This window comes from Trachypithecus francoisi, unplaced genomic scaffold (genome assembly GCF_009764315.1).
Source record: "Trachypithecus francoisi isolate TF-2019V2 unplaced genomic scaffold, Tfra_2.0 Lachesis_group2, whole genome shotgun sequence".
Taxonomy (NCBI): domain Eukaryota; kingdom Metazoa; phylum Chordata; class Mammalia; order Primates; family Cercopithecidae; genus Trachypithecus; species Trachypithecus francoisi.
This window is the reverse complement of record NW_022681465.1, coordinates 21,788,876-21,810,860: the sequence shown is the minus strand read 5'-3', so window position 1 is coordinate 21,810,860 and position 21,985 is coordinate 21,788,876. Positions and strand designations below refer to the sequence as shown.

The window sequence follows — 21,985 nt, the reverse complement described above, 5'->3', positions numbered from 1 at the left end:
ACTGATAGGGCCCCGCACGGTGGCTCACGCCTGTAATCCCAGTACTATGGGAGGCCAAGGCGGGCGGATCACCTGAGGTCAGGAGTTTGAGACCTGCCTGGCCAACATGGTGAAAACCCCGTATTTACTAAAACTACAAAAATTAGTTGGGCATGGTGGCACACGCCTGTAATCTTCTTCTCAGACACCCAACTACCAGCTCCCGAGCCGCGGCAGCTCCCTGTCAACTTTTCACCGCCCCCCACCCAGCCCCAAATCCCCCATCCAACCCTCAATCCGCGATCCAGCCCGGTCCATCACAGCCTTCAGCAGCGACACTCGCAGCCTCCGACCTCTCAGACCCAGTGAGCCTCGCAAAGCCTTCAGGCGCGCCTGCACCGTGGGGCCTCCCGGCTCCCAGAAGCCGCTCCCAGGAGGTGCGAGCCGGCAGGTGGGGCTGCAGCCCGGGGCAGGCGCCGCTGAGCTCGCGGGTTCTCCCGCGCTGGTCCCGGCCGCCCGAGGACCACAGGCGCAGGATCGCAGGCACGCAGCCCGCCCGGCCTCAGGAGGAGGGCCTGTCCGGCCGTGCGGCCCCACTTAATAGCAAATAAAACTCAACAGTGTGCTGTGGTATATTCTACAATGATTCTACACAATTGTAGATTGCATTAGAATAAAATTTTTAAAAATTATTTTCTTGGCAACAAATGGACACTCCAAATTGTATTTATTTTAATTTTTTTTTTTAAACAGAGTTTCACTCTGGTTACCGAGGCTGGAGTGCAATGCCGCGATTTCGGGTTACTGCAACCTCCGCCTCCCAGGTACAAGTGATTCCCCTGTCTCAGGCTCCCAAGTAGCTCGGATTACAGGCATGCGCCACCACACCCGGATATATATATATATATACACATTTTTTTTTTGTATTTAGTAGAGACAGGGTTTCATCATGTTAGGCTAGTCGCAAACTCCTCACCTCAGGTGATCCACCCGCCTTGGCCTCCCAAAATGCTGGGATTACAAGCGGGGAACATTTTATTTTTTAATAATGCCAAGTGATTTCATTTAAAATTAAACTGCACCGTAAATTGGATTATTGTACTGCACGTAGTACCTTGCTCTTCAAACAAAGACATTTTTTAAAGACCAAATATATTGCATACTTTTTTTAAAAAAGCTCTGGCTGGGTCATTGGCTTACGCCTGTAATCCCAACACTTTGGGGCAGCTGAGAGAGGAGGACTGTTTGAACCCAGGAGTTTGAGACTGGCCTGGGAAACACAGTGAGACCCTGGCTCTACAATAACCTTTCTGTAAAATTAGCCAGGTGTGCTGGTGCACAGCCATAGTCCTAGACATTTGGGAGGCTGAGGCGGGAGGATAGCTTGAGCCTGGGAGGTTGAGGCTGCAGTGAGCTATGACTGCACTCCAGCCTGGGTGACAAAGCAAGAACCTGTCTCAAAAAAAAAGTTCTGTTTAAGAAATTATGAATGACATTTATTTTATGTTAAACTGAAAGAGATCAAATGAAGAGACTAAGAGGCAGAAATGAAGTCCACAGGCAAACAGCCCGGGCGGCGCCCTGAGCCTAGTTAAAGATCGACCCCGGACCTAACCGATTAAGGTTATCTATAGACTCCAGACATTGTAAGGACAAACGTTGTGAAAGTCTCTGTCCTGCTCTAATTACCAGTGTCTGCCACATATCTTAGTCTGGTCTGGCGCAGTACACACAATCCTCTATTTTGTCCCAACGTCCTGAGCCCATATGCCTGCCCGACACAAACACATTAAGAAAAACAACACCTGGGGAAGCTCCAATAAGGTTACAACCGTTTGTAAAAGCGCAGGAACCGATAAGAAGGCTGCTAAAAGCATAACTTCACATTAACATGTAAACCAATTGTAATGCTGTAGCCTAGAGAAATGCCTTGTTCCTCTGTAACTGACAAGTCCTGTTTACCTCGAGCTATAAAAAGCAAGCGCACGCATTGTTCCAGGCCCTCTTGTATGTTGTGGAACAGAGGGACCAAGTTCGAACTTGCATTAAAGATCCTTGCCGCTTGGCTTTGACTCTGGACTCTGGTGGTCTTCTTCGGGGAACAAACAGTCTGGGCATAACAAAACCAGTGTATTTTATCTACAAAAGGAGTAAGAGATAATAATAGAAAAATTGGCACATAAAGGAACAAAAATGCTAAAAAAATTAAAATTTACCAATCATCCTATCACCTAAATTTATAATTTTTAATAGAATTAAATGTAGGATTTTAAAATAAATTGCTTTCAATTTACTTAAACATATAGATTATTTTTAGACCCTCTTCAGGCATCCCTCGTTGAGTAAGTTCCATGATTTACAGGCCTACTCTCTCTATTGTTAAATATTTTATTGCTTCCAATGAATAACTTTTTTTTTTTTTTGAGACAGAGTCTCACTCTGTCGCCCAGGCTGGAGTGCAGTGGCGAAATCTCTGCTCACTGCAAGCTCCGCCTCCTGGGTTCAGGCCATTCTCCTGCCTCAGCCTCCCGAGTAGCTGGGACTACAGGTGCCCGCTACCATGTCTGGCTAATTTTTTGTATTTTTAGTAGAGACGGGGTTTCACCGTGTTAGCCAGGATGGTCTCAATCTCCTGACCTTGTGATCTGCCCGCCTCGGCCTCCCAAAGTGCTGGGATTATAGGCATGAGCCACCACGCTTGGTCAAATAACATTTTTTATAAACATTTTCACCGAAACATAATTTGAGCACATTGAGACATGTTTTCTTTTCAAAAAGTCCTACCACTTTAATTACTGTATAAAAAGATATTAGTGTATAATTTTCACACATATTGACTAACGTCCCTACAAAATGTTGAATCAATTTATATTTTCAGTACCAATCAGCAAATTAATGTCCATTATGCTTTCCCTTCACCAAAACTGACACTTATATTTTATTTTGCTAGACAAAAATACATACTATTTTAATTTGCATAAGTGTAATTAATAAAAAGATTAAATTTTTTTCAGATGTATCATAGGGCATCATTTTTTTTTTAGTCTGGTGGGTGCTTAGTTCCTTTAAAGCACTAATCACGTATACATTAATTTTATGTGCGAAACAGTCATTAAATACAATTGGAAATATGGAAAAATAAATATCTATCTTAAGAAAAAAACAAACAGAGCTTCTGGAATTACAAAATTCACCAACAGAATTTCAAACCACAGTTGGAATCTTTAACATAAACTAGACCAAGCAGAAGAAATAATTTTAGAGTTTGAAAACTGGTCTGTCAAAGTAACCCAGTCAGACAAAATAAAAGAAAAAAGAACTGAAAAACAAAGCCCTAAGAATATGGGATTATGTAAAGTCACCAAACTTACAACTTATGGCATTCCTACAACAGAAAAATAAAAGTAACCAACTAGGAAAGTATATTTAAGGGAATAATTTAGGAAAAGTTCTCTAGTCTTGCTAGAAAGGTTGACATTCAGATATAAGAAATTCAGAGAACACCTGTGGGATAGTACACAAGATGCCCATTCCTAGGCATACACAGTCATTAGAATAGCCTTGGTCAATACAAAAGAAAATATATTAAAGGCAGCTCAAATAAAGGGCCAAATTACCTATAAAGTAAATTAGACAAAAATACATACTATTTTAATTTGCATAAGTGTAATTAATAAAAAGGTTAATTTTTTTCAGATGTTTCATAGGGCATCATTTTTTCTTGTCTGGTGGGTGCTTAGTTCCTTTAAAGCACTAATCACGTATACATTAATTTTATGTGCAAAACAGTCATTAAATACAATTGGAAATATGGAAAAATAAATAGCTATATTAAGAAATAATATAGCAGAAACCCTGATGCACCTAGAAAAGACTGGGGCCTAGCTTTAGCCTTCTTAAAGAAAAAAAACAATTCCATCCAATAATTCTTTTTTCTTTTTTGAGACAGAGTCTCACTTTGTTGTGGGGAAAAGAGAGAGAGATCAGCCTGTTACTGTGTCTATATAGAAAGAAGTAGACGTAAGAGACTCCATTTTGTTCTGTATTGAGATCTGTGTTAATCTGTGACCCTACCCCCAACCTTGTCCTTGCAAGAGACAAGTGCTGTGGTGACTCGGTTTAATGGATTTTGGGCTGTGCAGGATGTGCTTTGTTAAACAAGTGCCTGAAGGCAGTATGCTGGTTAAAAGTCATCACTATTCTCTTAATCTCAAGTACCCAGGGACACTGCCAAAGGTTGCAGGGACCTCTGCCTAGGAAGCAGGTATTGTCCAGGTTTCTCCCATGTGATAGTCTGAAATATAGCCTCGTGGGAAGAGAAAGACCTGATTGTCCCCCAGCCTGACACACGTGAAGGGTCTGTGTGAGGAGGACTAGTGAGAGAGGAAAGAAGCCTCTTGGCAGTTGAGATAGAGAAAAGCATCTGTCTCCTGCCTGTCTGGGCAATGGAACATCTCGGTGTAAAACTCCTAGTATGTTGTTTACTGAGAAAGGAGAAAACCGCCTTAGGACGAAAGGTGGGACTTGCTAGCACAGTGCTGCTCTTATGCACTAAAAGGTTTATGAAGATGTTTGCATATGCATATCAAGGCACAGGACTTTTCCTTAAACTTAATCACAGAGATCTTTATTCACATGTCTTACTGCTGACCTTCTCCCTACGATGATCCTATTATCCTGTCACTTCCTTTTTCTAAGATGGTAAAGATAATTATCAATAAATACTAAGGGAATTCAGAGACCTGTGCCAGTGTGGGTCCTCTGTACGCTGAGCACCGACCGGTCCCCTGGGCCCACTTTTTCTTTCTCTATACTTTGTTTCTGTGTCTCATTTCTTTTCTCAAGTCTCTCATTCCACCTAACGAGAAACGCTCACAGGTGTGGAGGGGCAGGCACCCCTTCACTTTGTCACCCAGGCTGGAGTGCAGTGGCATGATCTCAAGCTCACTGCAACCTCCACTTCCTGGTTCAAGCAATTCTCCTGCCTCAGCCTCCCCAGTAGCTGGGATTACAGGCACCTGCCACCAGGCCTGGCAAATTTTGGTATTTTTAATAGAGATGGAGTTTCTCCATGTTGGCCAGGCTGGTCTTGAACTCCTGACCTCAGGTGATTTGCCTGCCTCGGCCTCCCAAAGTGCTAGGATTACAGGCATGAGCCAATGCGCCCAGCCATGCAAGAATTTCATAACCTGCCAGACTGAGCTTCATAAACAAAGGAAAATAAAGTATTTCCAGACAAGAAAATGCTAAGGGAAGTCATTACCACCAGACTGACTCTAAAAGAAATGTTTAAAGGAGTTCCACTGGTGAAAATAAAAGAATGATACTTGCTACCATAAAAACATACATGAATACAAAAGGTAGAGAACCTATAAAGTAATTAAACAATTGAGACTACAAGACTTCCTATAAAAGGAATAAAACCTAACATATCAATATTAAGCTTGAATGTAAATGGCTGAAATGCTCCACTTAAAAGACACAGAGTGGCAAATTGGATTAAAAAAACAAGACATTTCTGCTGCCTTTGAGACCCATCTTATGTGTAATGACACCAACAGGCTCAAAGTAAATGGATGGAAAAAGATTCATCACATAAATGAAAAACAAAAAAGAGGTATTGCTATTCTTGTATCAGATAAAGCAGACATTAAACGAACAACAGTAAAAATAAGAATACAAAGAAGGGCATTATATAACGATAAATGTTCAATTCAACAAGAAGACTTAACTGTCTTAAATATATATGCAGCCAACATTGGAACACCCAGATTTTTAAAGTAAGTATTACTGGACCTAAGAAAAGAGATACACAGCTGTACAGTAACAGTGGAGGACTTCAACACCCCACTGACAGCATTAAGCAGAGTATTAGTTAGGCAGATTATTAGGCAGAAAAGTAACAATGAAACTGTGGACTCAAATTGGGCTCTTGCCCAAACAGACCTAATAGACATCTACAGAATACTCCACCCAGAAACCATAAAATATACATTTTTCTCATTTGCACATGGAACATTCTCTAAAACTGACCACATGCTCAGTCATAAAATAAGCCTCAATAAATGTTTTAAAATCACGACTATATTATCTTTTCAGACCATTGTGGAATAAAATTAGAAGTCAATATCAAGAACTCTCAGAACCACAGAGGTACATGGAAACTAAGCAATCTGCTCCTGAATGACTTTTGTGTAAATAACAGAATTAAGGCAGAAATTTAAAAAAAATTCCGGAAACAAATGAAAATAGAAACACAACATACCAGAATGTCTGGGATACAGCAAGAACAATGTTAAGAGGAGAGTTTTGGCCGGGCGCGGTGGCTCAAGCCTGTAATCCCAGCACTTTGGGAGGCCGAGACGGGCGGATCACGAGGTCAGGAGATCGAGACCATCCTGGCTAACACAGTGAAACCCCGTCTCTACTAAAAAATACAAAAAACTAGCCGGGCGTGGTGGTGGGCGCCTGTAGTCCCAGCTGCTTGGGAGGCTGAGACAGGAGAATGGCGGGAACCCGGGAGGCGGAGCTTGCAGTGAGCTGAGATCTGGCCACTGCACTCCAGCCTGGGCGACAGAGCGAGACTCCGTCTCAAAAAAAAAAAAGAGGAGAGTTTTATAACACTAAATGCCTACATAAAAAAGACAGAAAGATCTCAAATTAACAAGCTAAAATAGCCAAACACACTAGAAAAGAACAAACTAAACCCAAATCTAGTAGAAGAAAGGAAGTAACTGTTATGCCCAGACCGTTTATTCCCCGAAGAAGACCACCAGAGTCCAGAGTCAAAGCCAAGCGCCAAGGATCTTTAATGCAAGTTCGAACTTGGTCCCTTCGTAACACAGCATTCAAGAGGGCCCCAAACAATGCGTGCGCTTGCTTTTTGTAGCTCGAGGTAAACAGGACTTGTCAGGTTACAGAGGAACAAGGCATTTCTCTAGGCTACAGCATTACAATTGGTTTACATGTTAATGTGAAGTTATGCTTTTAGCAGCCTTCTTATTGGTTCCTGCGCTTTTACAAACGGTTGTAACTTTATTGGAGCTTCTCCAGGTGTTGTTTTTCTTAATGTGTTTGTGTCGGGCAGGCATATGGGGGGATGTGATGTGCTCAAGGCTGTGATGTGTTTGTGTCGGGCCCAGGAAGTGGAGGCATATGGGGGGATGTGATGTGCTCAAGGCTGTGATGTGTTTGTGTCGGGCCCAGGAAGTGGAGGCATATGGGGGGATGTGATGTGCTCAAGGCTGTGATGTGTTGAGGAATGTGTTCTTTCAATACAAATTGGAATGTGTCATCTGTTTCTACCAACACTTGGATACATGTGTATGTGGTTTTTTTCATAATTAATTAATATAAAAATTTTATTATTTTACCTGAAGCCCTGAATTCAAAATGAATGAAGCACTATTTCCAGCCTAACTTCTGGTGAAATGGCTAGGCTTTGTATTCCCACCCAAATCTCATCTTGAATTGGAATCTCTGTAATCCCTATGAGTCAAGGGAGTGACCAGGTGGAAGTAGTGGAATCATGGAGGTGGTTTCCCCCAATGCTGTTCTTTTGAAAGTGAGTGAGTTCTCATAAGATCTGATGGTTTTATAAGGCACTTCTTCACTCAGCACTTCTCCTTTCTGCTGCCCTGTGAAGAAGATGACCTGTTTCCGCTGGTAAGTTTCCTGAGGCCTCCCCAGCCTTGCTGAACTGTGAGTCAATTAAGCCTCTTTCCTTTATTAATTACCCTGTCTTGGGCAGTTCTTATTAGCAACGTGAAAATGGACTAATACAGTAAATCAGTATAAAGGTAGTGGGAGGTTGCTATAAAGACTTTGGGAATGGGTAATAACATGAAGAGGGTGGAACAACTTGGAGGGCTCAGAAGAAGACAAGAAGATGTGGAACAGTCTGGAACTACCTAGGGACTTGTTAACTGGCTTTGACCAAAATGCTGATAGTGATATGAACAATGAAGTATAGGCTGAGATGGTCTCAGATGAAGATGAGGAATTTGTTGGGAACTGGAATAAAGGTGACTCTTGCTATGCTTTAGCAAAGAGGCTGGTGGCATTTTGCCCCTACCCTAGAGATCTGTGGAACTTTTAACTTGAGAAAGAAGATTTAGGGTATCTGGCAGAAAAGCAGCAAAGCTTGTTCAAGAGGTGATTTGGGTGCTCTTAAAAGCATTCAGGTTTATGTATTCACAACAAGATGGTTTGAAATTGAAACTTATATTTAAAAGGGAAGCAGAGCATAAAAGTTTGGAAAATTTGTAACCTGATGATGTAATACAAAAGAAAAACCTATTTTCTGAGGAGAAATTCAAGCAGCCTGGATAAATTTGCATAAATAATAAGGCACCAAATGTTAATCAACAAAACGATGGGGAAAAAGGCTCTACGGCATGTAAGAGGTCTTCAGGGCAGTCACTGCAATCACAGACGTGGAGGCCTAGGAGGAATAAATGGTTCTGTGGGCTGAACCCAGGGACTTACTGTTTCATGTAGCCTCAGGACTTGGTGTCCTGCATCCCAGCTGTAGCTAAAAGGGACCAACATACAGCTCAGGCCATTGCTTCAGCAGGTGCAAGCCCCAAGCTTCCGCAGCTTCCACATGGACCTGTGGGTCCACAATAGTCAAGAATTGAGGTTTGGAAAACTCCACCTAGATTTCAGAGGATGTATAGAAATGCCTGGATGTCTAGACAGAAGTTTTGTTGCAGGGATGGAGCCCTCATGGAGAACCTCTGCTAAGGCAGTGGGTAAAGAAAATGTGAGGTTGGAGCCCCCACACAGAGTCTCCAATAAGACACTGCCTAGTGGAGCTGAGAGAAGAGTGCCACCATCCTCCAGACCCCAGAATGGTAGACCCACTAACAGCTTGCACTGTGCACCTGGGAAAGTTGCAGACACTCAACACTAGGTCATGAAAACAGCTGGGAGAAGTTTGTACCCTACCAAACCACAGAGGGAGGGCTGTCCAAGGTCATGAGAGCCCACCTCTTGCATCAACATAACCTGGATGTGAGACAAAGAGTCAAATGAGATCATTTTGGAACTTCAGGATTTGACTGCCCTACTGGATTTCAGGCTTGCATGAGGTTTGTACCCCTTTTGTTTTGGCTAATTTCTTCCATTTTTGAATGGTGTATTTACCCAATGCCTGCACCCCCATTGTATCTAGGAAGTAGCTAACTTGCTTTTGATTTTACAGGCTCCTAGGCGGAAGGAGCATGACTTGTCTCAGATGAGAGGGATGAGACTCTTCTCCCTTCCTTCAGCATTTCTTCTTCCTGCCACCTTGTGAACAAGGAGCATTGCTTCCCCTTTACCTTCTGTCATGATTGTAAGTCTCCTGAGCCCTCCATAGCCATGCTGAACTCTGAGTCAATTAAACCTCTCTTCTTTATAAATTACACAATCTTGGGCAGTTCTTATTAGCAGTGTGAAAATGAAGTAATACAACCAGCTAAGAATCTTATATTGATAAATGGGTGGGGTGTGAAGAAAAGTAACTGAATACATGGTACCTACAGGTTCCCAATATCCAGAAGAACAGGAAGTCTTGGATGAAGAATCACTCAGTAGGCAACACACAGAGGGTAGTTTCTGAGGATAAAATTTGAGGAAAACATCCTAGCAAAACTGAGCAGGATAATTTGGCAAAGCAAATATGCACATAAGCCCTCGAGTGAAAATACAGTAAAAAAACTGGGAAACAAAATACAAGCATCAAGACCAATGATATAAAAAGAAGATAAAAATAAAATTCATAGACAAGAGTAAGAGCTAGACAAAGCTGCCATCAACCTAGATGCAGTTGGAACTTGAACAAACACCATCATGTTTTCTGCAGAAGACTTTATGCCTTATTTTTTATTGATCATTCATGAATACATTTATCCATCGACTCATCCAATTATTCATCAAATATTTATTCATTGATACAATTTTTTGGGCAGTATACCAAGCTATGAGTATGCAGTGGTAAAGAAAATACTGGCGCTGCTCACAAATCCATGAGTGAGGCATAAGGAAGAAATGCTATGGGTACAAAGAAACACAAAGGAGAGGCCGGGCGCGGTGGCTCAAGCCTGTAATCCCAGCACTTTGGGAGGCCGAGACGGGCGGATCACGAGGTCAGGAGATCGAGACCACCCTGGCTAACACGGTGAAACCCCGTCTCTACTAAAAAATACAAAAAACTAGCCGGGCGAGGTGGCGGGCGCCTGTAGTCCCAGCTACTCGGGAGGCTGAGGCAGGAGAATGGCATAAACCCGGGAGGCGGAGCTTGCAGTGAGCTGAGATCCGGCCACTGCACTCCAGCCTGGGTGGCAGAGCAAGACTCCGTCTCAAAAAAAAAAAAAAGAAACACAAAGGGGAGTCAGATAAGTCAGTCTTTAGTAAATCAGAAAGCTAGCCAAAACACAGGGATTTATATGAGCTATTTCAATAAATATTTGTTTTGCTCAATACCCATGTATGCCCAGGAGTATTGGATAATGCAAAGACACTTGTTATTGAAGGAAGTTCTAATAAAAGAATAGTGGATTTTAAAAAGTAACTCAAAGTTATAGTGATTCCAGGAACACCTAGTAGAGTAGTGAAAAGTTGAATTAAGAAAAGGAAGAAAGTCCAGATGTGTTACTAAGTAAGTTATCATAGTGGGCAACTGGAGTGCAATCCCACTGCAGACCTTTGGGACCAAGTATAGAATTGGCCTCAGAATTTTCCAACTATTAAGTGAGAATGATGGAGTCTTTTTCTCGTAAGTCCACTTTTGTCATTATTGAGGGATGTTCCCTGTGGAAATTAACTTTCCTGAACCGGCTTATGTGTGAGTCAAGATCATTTTGAAGGTACTGGAGCAATATAATGCCAAGGGTATATGGCTGGGCACAGAGCATTTTTTCACAGATTCCTAAATAAGGTGGATCTCACAGAAATATCCATACTTGCTACATTAGACCTGTGATGTCCATGTGTTCGCTACAAAATGCAGTATGCTATTTGAATTAAAGTTGATGAGAAAAATAAATATAATTTTAAAATTCCGTTTTGTTTCATCACGCCAACCACATTTCAAGTATTCAATATTCATGTATCCCTAGGAGTACTGGGAAATGCAAAGACATTTTCATTCTTTAAAGAAAATCTATTGGAGAGCAATGGCTTAGACATAAAAGAATACTGGGCTTTTAAAAGTAACTAAAAGCTGTCATGAAATAAAATAAGATGTATTCAATAAACTGGTTCACTAAAGAGAAAGAAATAAGTGGAACAGAACATATGTAAGTGCTCATATCTAGCCTGAGAGTTCAAATCAGAGCCCAAGATTATTCACTTTGTTTTGGAGGTGTTTAAACTATTATTTGAGATATTTAATATTTTCATAAAATTATATTCATTTGCTGATTAATGTAAAAATCACGTTCATGCTCACTGCTCTCAATTGCTTCCTAATATAATGTAAATGATATAAATCTGCATATAATTTATGTGATATTTAAATGCTTCTGAGTGCATTTTACAAACTTTGGATTCCAAAACTCAAGAGGGCTTTTTCTAGGCAGAATCCTCCTACACTTGTCCCTGCAGTTCAAAGCTAAAGGGGAATATAGTGTCTTGCAATTGTCACAGACTTGGGACAAGAAATCTGCATTTAGCTGCTCTGTCTTTTGTCTATGTAAACAGATTTCCTACAGGTCCTATACTGTAAACTTTGATTTTATCTGTGAGCATCACCTTATGTTAAGTCATGTTAGTACTTGTAGCAATCATCAAGCTGGTAGGTGGTCATGGAATCACAAAGACAGTATGTAATACTTTAAATCTTAACATGTTTTAGAAATTAATATTTAATTTAATGTACTGTAATTTTGGAGATCTTTCTCGAACTATTAATGAAAATAATTTTATACTGGCTTTTGTTATTTTAAAATGATAGATATAGTTATTAAGGATGCTGAATAGAAGTTAGATAAATGAAAACAGAATAGTGAACTGTACAAAATTTATATATTACCATCCGTATTCAAGTGGTAACAAAAAACAGAGAAGTATGTAAATAAATATATGCCCCGCGGTAATTATGAGTTATTTTATATGGTATATAAATGCAGCAACCATAGTTAACCATAAATCAAGGTAAAAAATCTAATTAAAGCGTTATAAAATATAATTCAAATAAGTATCCTTAGAGAAGACAAATATATCTCACCAGAGCTAAGTGTATAAAATGCTTTGTCTATAGCATTACTGTATTTACTAAAATAAATTATAAGATAACTTAACTTGTTGTAGTGCAAAAATAGTGAAATGCAGTAATCTATATGATGTATTAGTATAAAAATTATAAATGACACTATGAAGTAAATTATTTAATTTGAAAAATGTTATGTTTTATAATTTTATGAATATTGCTGATATTATTCTCACAAAAAATGCCCATATTACTACAAAGATTAAAAATTTCTAAGACATATATCATTCTGGACTTTTAGGTTCTTTTCTCAGTGTTATTTTCACTAAGTCACAATTTTGTGGAACTTGGAAAAATGCAATATTGAATGATAGAGTGAGTTTCGAAGAGAGAAATATGAACCTTCAGATTAATTTTTAATATATAACATTATTAATATGTATATATCAATTCTTAAGTTTCAGAGAGAGTGAATAAACAGATTCTACCATTTACACATCCTCAAGAAGCATGGATACAGAAAAAGCCTATTCATCCTTTCTTAGAAGACAGACACATACATGAAGAACATATACATATCTAATACAGACGTACCTCAGAGACATTGTGGGTTTAATTCCAGAGCACTGCAATAAACATTATTTTACAATAAAGTGAGTCATGTATTTTTTCCTCAGTGTATATGAAGTTAGGTTTATACTATACTGTAGCCTATTAAATACTCAATAGCATTATATCAAAAAATATATACTATAATTAAATAGCACTGTATTGGTAAAAAATGATAATGGTCATCTAAGCCTTCAGTGAATTGTAATATTTTTGCTGGTGGAGGATTTTGCCTTGATGTTGATGGCTACTGACTGATCATAGCGTTGGTTGCTAAAGGTTAGGGTAGCCATGGAATTTTTAAAAATAAGATAACAATGAAGTTTTCCACATAGATTGACTCTTAATTTCATGAAATGTTTCCACACAGCATGAGATGCCATTTGATAGCATTTTACCTACAGTACAACTGTTTTCAAAATTGAGGTCAATCCTCTAAAACTCACTGCTGCTTTATCAAATACATTTATATAATATTCAAAGCCTTTGGTGTCATTTTAACAATATTCACAGTGTCTTTACCAGGAGTGTATTTCATTTCAGAAAAGCACTTTCTTTGCCCACCTATAAGAAGCAACTTTTCTTCCACTCAAATTTTATCATAAGATTGAAGGAATTCAGTTAGATCTTTAGCTTTCCCTTCTTATTCTAGTTCTTTAGCTGTTTCTAGTACATCTGTCATTACTTTCTCCACTAGAGGCTTAAGCTCCTAAAATCCATGAGCAATAGAATCATCTTCTTCCAAACTCCTGTTAAGGTTGATATTTTGACCTCCTCCTGTGAATCACAAATATCCTGAATGGCATCTAGAATGATGAATCATTTGCAGAAGGTTTTCAGTTTTCTTTGCCAGGATACATCAGAGGAATCATTATCTATGGCATCAATAGCCTTATGAAAGGTGTTACTTAAATAATAAGACTTGAAAGTGAAAATTATTCTTTGATCTGTAGGCTGCAGAATGGATGTTGTGTTAGCAGCCACAAGAACATTAATCTTTTTGCACTTTTGATCAAAGCACTTGAGTGACTAGATCCATTATCAATATGGACATATAAGAATATATTCTTATAATATACTTACATTTATTCTTACATATATTCTTATATATATTTTTTCAAACTATTACTGCTCATTGACAATGACTAGATCTATTGACAATGGATCTAGTCACTCAAGAGCTTTGATCAAAAGTGCAAGATTAATATACATATATAAATCCATATACGTAGATTAATAAATAATATATATATTATTTCAAACTATTACAGTTTTCAAACATTACTCCTCTGTGTCAATGAGCAGTGAATTATATAATATATTATATAATATAATTATAATATGATATAATTTATATAATATATAATATATTATATAATATATAATTGTAATCTTTGTAATATATTACATATTATATATAATTGTATATATTATATATAATTGTGTATATATGTATAATTATAATATATTATATATTATAATTATAGTATATATTAAATATAATATATTTATATATATTATATATATATCAGAATGGTCAATGAGCCTTGGCTTCAAATAAAGTCACCAGCTTCATTATCTCCTGATAAAAGAGTCAGTCTGTCCTTCAAACTCTGAAGCCAGGTATTGGTTTCTCCTCTGTGGCTCTGAAAGTTGTAAAAGACATCATCTTGGCCGAGACGGGCGGATCACGAGGTCAGGAGATCGAGACCATCTTGGCTAACACAGTGAAACCCCGTCTCTACTAAAAAATACAAAAAACTAGCCGGGCGAGGTGGCAGGCGCCTGTAGTCCCAGCTATTCGGGAGGCTGAGGCAGGAGAATGGCGTGAACCGGGAGGCGGAGCTTGCAGTGAGCTGAGATCCGGCCACTGCACTCCAGCCTGGGCGACAGAGCCAGACTCTGTCTCAAAAAAAAAAAAAAAAAAAAAAAAAAAAAAAGACATCATCTTGGAGTGGAAGACTGTTTCATCTACATTGAAATATGTTGTTTTTTTTTTTTGTTTTTTTGTTTTTTTTTTTTTTTTTTTTAGACGGGGTTTGCTCTGCCGCCCGGGCTGGAGTGCAGTGCCGGCTCTCAGCTCACTGCAAGCTCCGCCTCCCGGGTTCACGCCATTCTCCTGTCTCAGCCTCCCGAGTAGCTGGACTACAGGCGCCGGCCTCGTCGCCCGCTAGTTTTTTTTTTTTTTTGTATTTTGTAGTAGAGACGGGTTTCACCGTATGCCAGATGGTCTCGTCTCCTGACCTCGTGATCCGCTCGGCCTGTGCTGGGATTACAGGCTTGAGCCACCGGCCGGCCTGAAAATATGTTGTTAATGTTGCCACCTTCATCAATGATCTCAGCGAGATCTTCTACATAACTTGCCACAGCTTCTATATCAGTAGTCGCTGCTTCACCTTGCATTTTTATGTTTTGGAGACGTCTTCTTTCCATAAACGTCACGAATGAACTTCTGTTATCTTCAAATTTTGCTTCTGCAGCTTCCTTTTCTCTCTTGGCCTTCAGAAAATGGAAGAGAGTTATGGCCTTACTCTGGAATAGGCCTTGGCTTAAAGGGAATGTTGTGTTTGGTTTGATCTTCTATCCAGATCATTCCAACTTTATTCATATCAGCAATGAGACTGGTTCACTTTTTTATCATTCATGTATCCACTGGAGAAACACTTTTAATTTTTTTTAAAGAACTTTTCCTTTGCATTCACAGGTTGGGTAACTCTTTAGCACAAGATGCCTTTCAGCTTATCTTGCTTGGCTTTAGGCATACCTTCCTCACTATGCTTAATCATTTCTAGCTTTTGATTTAAAGTGAGAGATATGACTCTTCCATTCTATTGACCAATTACAGGTCATTGTAGGTTTGTTAATTGGCCTAACTTCAGTATTGTGTCTCAGGGAATAGGTAGGCCTGAGGAGAGGGAAAGAGATGGGGGAAGAGTTGTCCAGTGAAGCAGTCAGAACACACATAGAATTTATTAAGTTCTCCATCTTATATGGGCACAGTTCATGGTGCCCCAAAACAATTACATTCATAACATCAAAGATCTCTGATCACTTGTTACCAAAGCAGACATAACAATAATGAAAACCTTTGCAATATTATGAGAATTACCAGATGGGATGAGACACTAGGTGAGCACTTGCTGTCAGAAAAATCGTGCCAGTAAACGTACTAGATGCAAGGTTGTCATAAATCTTAAATTTGTCAAAAGAATGTGATATCTGCAAAGCACAATAACACAAAGGCCAACAAAACCAAGTATGTCTGTATGATATTTTACCACACTGTGTGCAGGTCCATTCTCTGGGTGGCCTTGGACCAATCTAGTTCTCACGTGCAGTTCTCAAGAATAATTGTAGACTATTCTGGAAATATCCTGATATAAGGGGGAGATGGCCAGAACAGAGTAGACTATTCAAGTCCTTCCAAGAAACAATATGTCTATTAATGCTTTAGCCCAGTGGGTCATGTAACCGTGAGGTATATAACTGGGGCAGGCTGCCTTTCAAGGTTCGTTATCTGTGGTGCAAGTGGGGTACACAAGATTGAGACTCTCTCTGCTCTGAGTGGCTTTCTGAGCCTCAGAAGACCAGCTCAAAATAAATCCTAGGCTTCTGTTGTCCCTTGCTGCCCATCTGTAAATAATACATCCACTTAATGTAATTTGTTGCTTATGAGCATGTACTGTCTTTTCAAACTCAGACCTGTCTTGCATAAGTGTGTTCTGTCTCACCAGACTCTAACCAGAGAACAGTGAACCAGCTTCACAATATGCAGCCTAAATTTCATTTTGAAATGGTTATTTACATAAATTCTTGGTGAATGAAATTATCAGAGTCTTTTTTTTTTTTTTTTTGAGACGGAGTCTCGCTCTGTCGCCCAGGCTGGAGTGCAGTGGCACGATCTCGGCTCACTGCAAGCTCCGCCTCCTGGGTTCACGCCATTCTCCTGGCTCAGTCTCCCGAGTAGGTGGGACTACAGGTGCCTGCCACCATGCTTGGCTAATTTTTTTGTATTTTTAGTAGAGCCGGGATTTCACCATGTTAGTCAGGATGGTCTCGATCTCCTGACCTCATGATACGCGTGCCTTGGCCTCCCAAAGTGCTGGGATTACAGGTGTGAGCCACCATGCCCGGCCTATCAGAGGCTTTTCTTAACTCTGCCCTGTCATCATTCTCCATTGGGATAATTTTCATCCAAGCAAGCTTCCTTTTTTGGCTTTTTCATTTTCAGAATAAAATGCTAACCATATCATCTGTTTTTTTCCCGATGTTTAAAACAGATAGTTCTGCACTCTAAAAGCAATACACAATAACAGCATAACAGCCCTCCAACCAGAGAGTAAAAATCATAAACTCTTGCATATTCAACCAATAGAGAAAACAATTGGGAATTCTCCTTAAGTTCCCTTAAATAATAAGAATATTGTGCCAAGTTATACAATGCATCAGAATGACTGCAGTATTTAGTTCAGACAAGAGAAAGAAAATTTAACATCTTCAGTTAAATTATTGTTCTACTCTTTCTATTAATAATTATATATGTCCAGGCATTGTCAAAAAGTTTAATAATACATAATAAAATACACTATTGCCTATAACTTATTGAACTGTGCACTTAAAATAAGTAAACATTTTATGGTATGTAGAATGTATCTCAATAAAACTGAAGATAAAGCATGATTTACTGGTTGACTTAGAATATGTGGTATATATGGCTCATGTAATCCATATTTGGGAAACGGATCACGAGGTAAATCAAGACCATCCTGGCTAATGTTACTAAAAATACTGCCGGTGTAGTCCAGCTACTGGAGGCTGAGGCAGGAGAATGGCGTAAACCTGGGAGATGGAGCTTGCAGTGAGCTGAGATCCGGCCACTGCACTCCAGTCCAGGCGACAGAGCGAGACTCCGCCTCAAAAAAAAAAAAAAATAGAATATGTGGTATATTTATAAAGGATGGAAAGCACCTATAATGTTAAAACTGTTGGTTGGAATCTAATGACTGTGTGTGCTTATTATGGACTATTTACACATTCTAATAAGAAATAAAAAATTGCTGAAGAAATTTTCACATTCTATTCACTAGGTACTCTAAATTCTGTCCTTAAATTACATAGGACCAATAGGTGACAATGTATTTTAGCATATGATCTTATCTTTAGTGAGCTGGTTTTATTAGAAACTTCCTTGTGAATCTTGTCACCAAATGTAAGATTGTTGATGAGGACATTGCACGATTCAGACATTATTTTACTCAAGCTGGGATGTATGAGAACATCTTGGCATTCATCCTTAGATTAAGATTTGCTTTGTTTCAAGATTTGCTATTCTTTCTACTTTCCACTAATACACATTATGTGACTTTCCATAGAAGGAGATAGAGTGAGAGAGGGAGATCCTTAAAATTGAGATTGTGTTGTCATTGCTGTGGCTGGTAATGGCTGAGTCTAGACGGCATGAGTGAGTGACTGAGGTAGAGTGGAGAGTAAGATTAAGGAGACAAGTTTGGGGGAAGGTAGAAACAATTGTTTGAAAATAATAGAGGAAAGGAAAGGAGACACCTACATGTCCTGGCATAGATACACAAAAGCTACTTACTAGTACCTCTGGGTTCTGCTGTTATTTTCATTTAGAACACATATGCAGAGCTTGACTCCATCTTAGTCCCTCTCTTGTCTAGACAATAATGAACTAAAGTCTGGTATCTCATCAGTCCAATAATGTCTAAATACTCCATTGTGACAATGTTTACCATTTTCCAAAGCACAGACTTTTCTGTAACTTCCAGGATTGTGACAAGGTATTACAGGTATTGTTAAACTTAATACTCTCAGACCACTCTATTCAATATTATTTATATTCTAAAAAGCAAAAAGTTGGGCAGAATGGGCAGGATAAAATGCGTTTCTGTCACATATTCATTTTTCACTGTTTTTGAAAATGTAGATTATTTGAAAACAACTAAGAAATATTTATATTAGCAGAGCCTTTGATAGCTCAGTTGGTAGAGCAGAGGACTGTAGTGGATAGAAATATTTATATTTACAACAGAGTTAATAAATGCACATTGTATATGCAGAACAAATTATAGAGGTAAAATTAGTATTGATCATAATTAAGTATAATTCCCGGCCGGGCGCGGTGGCTCAAGCCTGTAATCCCAGCACTTTGGGAGGCCGAGACGGGCGGATCACGAGGTCAGGAGATCGAGACCATCCTGGCTAACATGGTGAAACCCCGTCTCTACTAAAAAATACAAAAAACTAGCCGGGCGAGGTGGCGGGCGCCTGTAGTCCCAGCTACTCGGGAGGCTGAGGCAGGAGAATGGCGTAAACCAGGGAGGCGGAGCTTGCGGTGAGCTGAGATCCGGCCACTGCACTCTAGCCTGGGCGACAGAGCGAGACTCCGTCTCAAAAAAAAAAAAAAAAAAAAAAAAAAAATTAAGTATAATTAATAACGAATTCATGATTACATTGGACAGACAAAAAATGTGTTTGACCTAAGACTTATATAAGCAGTTAGCATTTTAGAAAATATCTTAAAATATGAACTTGAATATAGTATTCATTAATTTGCTTTTTTATCCATAACTATTTTTTTAATCACTTAAATATAGGATGTACATAAGACTTATTTTTGAATTCATATTAACCTTACAATAAGTAGAACTATGTTTTTAATTAGGTAAATATTTTTAAGTTGAGGAAATACATACCTTTTGTATTAAAATTGCATGCATAATTTTAAATTTAATATATATTTACTTTTCTAGTTGTCTACTGAGAACGTTATAAAAACAGCATTTGTTTTCACAACTATTTTATTAATAGTGATGTACTGCAAGTGAATTTATAAAGAACTTGGTTGAAGGTTAAAAATTATTCTAACAGGCCAGGGGCAGTGGCTCATGCCTGCAATCCCAGCATTTTGGGAGGCCTTGGCAGGCGGATCACTAGGTCAGGAAATTGAGACCATCCTGGTGAACACGGTGAAACCCCGCTTCTATGAAAAAAAAAATTCTAATAAAGACCTAGAAAATCAAGATAAATGTAAATTGTATTGCAATTGTTTCATTTAGTGATATATTGTGATCATTTCTATGATATTAAAAATATAAACTTTGTTCTGCCAAATACTTTAGAAGATGATTTATTGTCCCGCTTTTGGTTATAGCATAGCTTGTTTCAGATTAAGTTGCAGCTATGTGATGGGTTGTTAAATGAAAATTTAAATTCCAGTAGGTTTAAAATAGAAAATCACTGCCTGACTTCAGGCTATCTGCCTGGTAATTGCAGAAAAAACTTCGTTAGGCCCGTGTAGAATGAATGAGCACAGGCTCTATGAAATGCTGTTCAGACAACCATCCAACAGAGAAAAGACTTTGAAGACGATTGCCTTAGGAGTTATTGGGCACACATACTGAAGAAGTAATTCTAATTCGAAGAATGCAAACCTTCTTGATTTTTATGAAGATAACTTACTAGAACTACTGGAAAGTAACTCCTGCATTCAGCACATAATTGGTATTTAAGAAACATTTTATCTGACTGAGGTAGCAATGTAGGTTGAAACGGAAACCAGTTTACTCTTGTTGGAGTTTAATAACCACATCTATGTTACATATTAAAAATAAGAAATAGGCCGGGCGCGGTGGCTCAAGCCTGTAATCCCAGCACTTTGGGAGGCCGAGACGGGCGGATCACGAGGTCAGGAGATCGAGACCATCCTGGCTAATACGGTGAAACCCTGTCTCTACTTAAAAATACAAAAAACTAGCCGGGCGACGAGGCGGGCGCCTGTAGTCCCAGCTACTCGGAAGGCTGAGGCAGGAGAATGGCGTAAACCCGGGAGGCGGAGCTTGCAGTGAGCTGAGATCCGGCCACTGCACTCCAGCCTGGGTGGCAGAGCAAGACTCCGTCTCAAAAAAAAAAAAAAAAAAAAAGAGAAATATAAGGATGCTGTCCTGAATTGAAAGTTGAATGATAAAATAAGGAAATGATAAAAGTGCATGGCCAATATTTTGATGTCTTTGCCTATTGCAAACTAATCATATTTTTTCAATTTAAATAAATCAAATGGCGATAAAAAAGAAAGTATAAATAGTAAAGATTTTAGAGACCACATTTGCTGTAGAAACTTATAGTAAGCTGATATTCATGTTTTCCCTCTTCTTTATAGAATCCTTAATTATTTTGGTGGATAAATGCCCATTGGGAAAGGAGAGCTCAGATTTAGCAAATGCTTCTGCAGTTATGCATGACCATGTGGTTAAGTTCTGGTCAAGGAAATCTTAGTTGATACGGTGAGTAAAACTTATCCTCAAAGAGAAGAAGACCTGCTTGGTTTATTCCTTTCTCTTGCTGCTAATTGGAATATGGACTTAATGGTTGAGGTTCAAAAATCTATTGTGGAAATCCAAGTAGAAACTATATGTAAAACTATGTGATTAAAATAAGATGCTCCTACCTACCTCCTTAGCTTATCTACTTCCAGATTGCTGTATATGACAGTGAAACAGCTACATTGTTTAAACCATGGTCATTTTATCACTCAAAGGCAAATTTAACCCTAATTGATTCAGCCTTCTACACCATTATAACCTGCTTATCTATTACACTCATAAACAAATTTTAAGAATCATAGTTTTGAGTAGACATTACATTAAACTACCTCTCTTGTCGTTTTTTCCTATTTAGGGACTCAATTTCTGATCAGGGTAAATAAGATGCTTTCACATTTCCGACAATTCCATTTAAGAAGCCATCACCAAGATTCTCGGTTGGAAAACTTATGTTCAATGCCTAAAGGAAAAACTATTCAGCACATAACAAGGCTTGGGATGTTAAATAAAATTGTATCTCCTACTCTGATTGGGAGCAGTATTTCATAACATGATGAACTATGATGCTGCGGGGCCACATTCTAACCAGTAGAAACCGGCTAGTGTGGAGGAGAGGTAATACAAATTGTCCTCTTTCCCTTAAAATGTTCAACAGTCTATATTGCTGATGAGAAAGAGGAAGAGAACTCAAACTCGACAGCCAGAGTGGAAGAGCAAACTGTGTTTTTTTTTTTTTTTTTTTTTTGAGGTAATACGTACTCTGCGGTTGGAATTTATATTTAGATGACTAAAATCCCCAAATCCAATGCATTTCTCTTGTGGTTTGGTCATGACAGGTTTTCTGCATAGCAATGATTCTCAG

At 38.9% G+C, this 21,985-nt stretch overlaps 2 long non-coding RNA genes across 3 annotated transcripts in view; both read left to right on the top strand.

Annotated features, from left to right (window-relative positions):
* The window catches only part of LOC117064791, a 34,199-nt gene extending 12,571 nt beyond the window's left edge, over nucleotides 1-21,628 (top strand). The window contains exons 3-4 of one of the 2 annotated variants that reach the window (XR_004429682.1): nucleotides 20,961-21,084; nucleotides 21,479-21,628. This is a non-coding gene — a long non-coding RNA (uncharacterized LOC117064791). Of the gene's footprint in view, nucleotides 1-9,184; nucleotides 9,207-20,960; nucleotides 21,085-21,478 lie in introns of those variants that run through there. The other variant, XR_004429681.1, reaches the window with a different exon arrangement.
* On the top strand, nucleotides 9,265-12,825 carry LOC117064792. Its single transcript, XR_004429683.1, has 2 exons — nucleotides 9,265-9,316; nucleotides 12,631-12,825. It is a non-coding gene; the product is annotated as an uncharacterized LOC117064792 (long non-coding RNA).
* Nucleotides 21,629-21,985: the final 357 nt, after the last annotated feature.